Here is a 5,437-nt window from a genome sequence, read left to right as displayed (position 1 = left end):
TGGAATCTGTCTGCACATTCCTCACGTATAGAACCCAGCTTTGAACGAAGAAAGTAAGGTCTGAATTTTAAAAATGTATAACGTGCCGTTCGAGAGTGGAATGGTAGAGAGACAGCTTGAAGGTGTTTCATTGAACCCTCTGCCAGGAACTTAATCGTGAATAGCAGAATAATCACGTAGATTTAGATGTAAATTCAAGCACTGTGAGTATCCCAGCATTCTGAATTTCGTCAGCACCACTGCAGTACAGTAAAAAGTGGTTTTGAGAAAAATATTACTTGAATATCAAGGCCCTTAAAAAGCAACGGAGATGCCAGCTGCTAACAAATGTCTTTGATGTATTCTTGGCCCTGGGAGGTCTTCCTTATCCTTCTTCACTCCCAGATCACGGAATGAATCATTTAGAGTTGACTGATTGAAGAGAAGAGGTCCCTCATATATGCCTACCTCAAAGGCGGTATCACCCGTCTCTTGCTCACCTAACTCTGCCACCTCAAGTATCTCTGGAACAACAATAGATATTCAAGAATAGTTTTCACCAGCATGAACGTACGGCAGGGGATTAGGAGATCAAAAACTATGCGAAATTTCAAACTTAAAACAAATACTATTTTCAAAACAAACTGGTGTATTTTTAAATGGACACCCTCTATTATTTCGTATGCAATCAACATAATGAAAAATCACAAAAATGATTTCGTTGGTTGCATCGAAATACGTCAATTACATCCCGAGAAACTGCGAAGCGAAGTTGACGCTTGAAATAAATGAAGCCCACAGCTAGCGCACGTCCTGAGACTCTAGCTTGTACCTCACGCTGCCGGTAATCCTGATGTGATTGACGTACTACGTCAGTGGAGTGTTAATGTATGGTATGGTACTGTATGAAAACACATAATTGGCCCATATATCATTGATGGCACTCCTAAAGGGGGATATTTTAGCCCCTTCTTGAGCTGTACTTTACTTGAACCGGCCCACCTCTTATAATGTGTTAAATAATGCGCTATCAGAATGATGGATGTCCTGCGCATAATGTTTATTGTTGCAACATGACAACTAGAGGTACAATTAGTGGTAACATACTTGGTTTCACGTTTCTAAACCTCATAAGTTCTGAAATATGTGACTTGTAAAGGATAGCAACGGCGTCACAGTTTCTGACGTAATGCATCGCATGAAGTACTGTGCTCAGAGCAGGGTTTGCCTGCACTGGCGGCCGTATCCTGGCGTAAACATGCCAATATCACCACGGCACGCTCTACCTTCAGTGTACAAGTGTCTACTAATCTGGTCTGCTGAATTGCTCTCGTACTGTAACGTAATTCGCATACGTTGCCACATTAAAACCTTTTTTCTTGTGGATTGTTACATTTGCCGTCATCTAGTCGATATGCCGCCTTCAGTAACGAAGAAAAACAAGATATTATTTTAATCTACGGCGAATGTGACAACCGCACCTGTGACACTGTATGCTGAATGCTACACAGATCGGCAGCGTCCATCACGTCGAACCATTGGCAACACCTGCAAGACACCTACGAAAACAGTAAGCTGGGCTCCCACAAAACGTCGACGTACAACGGCAGCGACTGGCAATAGAAACGAAATTGCTGTTCTGGCTGCTGTAGTGGACAATCCTCATGTGGGTGTATTAGAAATTACACGAGGTGTATGAATAAGCCACAGTGGTGTGTGCAGAATCTTGCATCGGCATGGGTTTCATCCTTTCCATATCTCACTGCACCAAGAACTGTATTGGAATGACTTTGAATCCCGCATTGCATTCTGTCGCTTTGCACTTCAGCAGTTGCAAGGTAATACAGTATTCCTAAGCAATACGTGATTTACGGATGAAGCTTCATTTACAAATGATGGTAATGTGAATCTACGGAACATGCATTACTGGTCCGTGCAGAATCCACACTGGATTCGCCAAGCTGCTCATCAACGACATTGGAGTGTCAATGTTTACTGCAGTATCATTGCTAACTGTATTGTAGGTCCCTATTTTTACCGTGGAACAAGGAATGGACAGCGATATGCATTATTTCTTCGACACACACTAGCGTTCCTCATGGAGGAACTAGGATTGGAAACTCGTCTATCAATGTAATTCCAACATGATGGATGTCCCGCACACAATGCAAAAGTTGCCAGAGACGCTCTAGATGCGACATTTCCAAATAGGTGGATGGGGCGGGGTGGTACTGTGCGATGGCCAACGCGGTCCCCCGACTTGACGCCATTAGACTTCTTTCTCTGGGGCGCTATGAGAGACAGAGTGTATCAAAAACCCCCAACGACAGTAGAGGGTATGCAACATCGTATTACTACGGCATGTGCGGCAGTATCTGTAGAAACTCTACAATCTGTGCAACAGTCTCTCGTTACCCGTCTGCAAACGTGTTTTGATGCAAACGTAGGGTACTTCGAACATACGTTGACGGGACACAGTTTCATTGGTCAAGATGTGGGTGTATTTTCTATGCTGTATGTAATGCACAACAATACAGTTTCTGTGGGCGAAAGGGCAATAGTAAGTATGTTTAGCAAAGTGAATTCAAGTGTGTTAGTTCTAACTGTAGCTCTAGTTGTCATTTCGCTAGAATAAACACACATTTACAACTTGACAAACGTAACTTTGCGTTGGACGTGTTACTTGTTTATTTTTGTGGATTGTGCATACATTCCCATTGTGTGAGCCCCTGACACAGGCAGCGTGAGGTGCACGCTTGAATCTCAGGACGTGCGCTAGCTGTACGCTTCGTTTATTTTAAGCGTCAACTTCGCTTCTCAATTTCTCGGGATGTCATTGACGTATTGCGATGCAATCAACGCCATCATTTTTGTGATTTTTCATGCGATTGATTGCACCCGAAGTAATAGGTGGTGTCCATTTAAAAATACACGAGTTTGTGTTGAAAATAGTATTTGTTCACGTTTTAAAATTTCGCATAGTATTTGGTTTCCTGCTGGTGAAAACCGTTTTTGAATATCTATTGGAGGTGACAGAGTGAGGTGTGAGACGCCCTATATATATATATATATATATATACGCCATGGGGAACGGATGAATTTCTGAGCGAAAGTTGGTTAGGTATACAACAGTTTTTGTTGTTGTTGTTGTTGAAACTAGTAATCTTTCAAGAGAGAAGCAGCAGTCTGAATCATTCTGCTGTTTCCGCCAGACCATACGGATACTGACTGGTAATGGCTTCTTCTTACCCGCCGTCTGCAGTGCTAAATCTTCTACATACACAACCCAAGGAGCCAACGCTTCATTGATATCTCCTAGCTTCACTCCAGAATAGCCATGGCAGACCTTTCTCATGAAAGCAGTAATGTTTTTCCGACCTTTTTTCATCACAGATGTAATAAAAACTGTTACGGAGGTATACACAGTCTCCGGTAGACATTCTACAACAATACCAACACCAGCACCGTTTGCAATGTGACAGCTGTGTGCCGCTAGAGCCGCAAGTGTTGAACTGTCGAAAGCGATGCGCCGCTTCTTAGCTTCATAAGGTGTTCCCGTGTATATTATCATTAATGCAAATGTATGCTATAAGTGCAATTCTGTGAGTGAAACGATGTCCTGAGTATCGTTTTTGAATTCAAGAGGTCGAAATACAAATAGAACGCCTACATTTTCGGAAAAAAGGTTTTGTGACCTCACATATTTGTTGCATTGTGTAGTTCATAACCAATCAAGTAGAATGAAGGTCTGTCTCAAACAAAGTATAATATTTTACTACTGGATCTCTGTACTGGGTGATAAGTAAATGTTTTTGAAAAGAATATATTGGTTATTCGAGAGCTAGGTGTTATGTGCCGATACTTCGGTTGTTGATTACAATAATAAGTCACAGTATAATTATATTATTTGTCCACGTATTTGCATTTCTGAACTTCCGTAGGAGTATAAAGCTTCTTGAAGTTTCTTGCAAAACTAATCAGTTAGCACCAAACAAATAAAATACTTGTTCACAAAATTTACTGTGGCAATAAGAGCTATTCTTAGCTATTCTTGAACACTGTAGTAAACAACACAGTCTTACAAAAAGTCAGTAATTTGAAAACAAATAATGAAGTCTCTTGCCGGTCATTATAATTAATCGATCGAAAGTTTCGACAAGCCACAACGGAGCATATTCATCGTCAACGCAAACTCTGAACCAAGCACGAGTAATGAAAAAGTTAATGTTCATAGCTACAATCACTGAAATGATGACGTCAAGCTGGCAGAGTCCTTTCCCCGAAGGCGCGACGTGTTGGTTGAAGAGTAGTGATGGACGACGGTCTGAGATGGCAATGACACTCCCTTCTGCTGCCTCGGCACATGCTTAAATCCTCGATGTACAGAGTACAAGATCTTTCTGACTCGCTGCTTGGCCTGGTCGCGGAAGCAGAACATCGTCTCGATCAGCACAGGCTGATGACAGCTGAGTGTGACGATTGAGATTTTGGCACGGCCACTGGCGTTGCCATTTAATGATTTCCTCTCTGGCTTCTTGGCCATGCCGCAATTCGAGTGGATCCGCGGGCGTTGAATTATGTTGCTGTTAGACATTTGGCCTCCAGTGTTCCGCAGTAGGTGCACCACAGCAGGGTGCATGCAGGAAGCACTTCTAAATGGAAGCTAAAAACTGACAATGTTTTAAACCAGTTAAATGAATTACATGAGGTAAAATAAACATACACTTCAAGGATGCATAGCTCAAGGCTGAATATCCTCCCTAACTTTTAAATATGCACGATAACGAGAGGATCTATACAGAAAATTAATATACAGCCATATACTCACAAAAATCAACTGCACGGTGCTAATTTTTTTTATTAAACTGTGTCTCAATATTTCACAATAGATGAAGCACGCTTCACTACTTTGATAACTACATCTTCGTAGCAATTACTTGTGAAAAGTGAGTTGTTCTCTTATGATGTATTCTCATGTGTAAGAGAACTAATGGATGAAAATTGTGTAGCTACAGCTTGTTGTTCCCAGACGATACCAACATATATAGCATGACAGAATGTAAATGAAGAAGTTGACTTACTAATGTCTTGTTGATTCCATACAATATTGTTCAGTAATGTTCCAGTTCGTGAACTCCCATGGGCATCTGCACAAATAATAAATTGTAAGTTACGAAGTTACTGTTTATATGGCCTCCGAATGCGTGGTGGTTTTAGGTGTCACTTTTTTTGTTGGCTTCTTTATAGCTAACTGGGTTAAGTTTTTTTTTTTATTTAGTCTTATATGATGTTCGTTATGGGCACTCAATATAGCCGTGGTGGTTACCTCTCCAGGTGTCTCGCTAACGGTCGGGTTTCCCAACCACGCGTCCAGAGTATGCGTTTACCCGACCTGTGGCTTGGTAATTCTCATACTCAGATTGTCTGCCTGTCAAAGAGGCTCAAAGTGTGCCGAAAT

The sequence above is a fragment of the Schistocerca piceifrons genome, chromosome 3 (genome assembly GCF_021461385.2).
Source record: "Schistocerca piceifrons isolate TAMUIC-IGC-003096 chromosome 3, iqSchPice1.1, whole genome shotgun sequence".
NCBI classification, from domain to species: Eukaryota; Metazoa; Arthropoda; class Insecta; order Orthoptera; family Acrididae; genus Schistocerca; species Schistocerca piceifrons.
Note: the sequence above shows the minus strand (reverse complement) of the source record.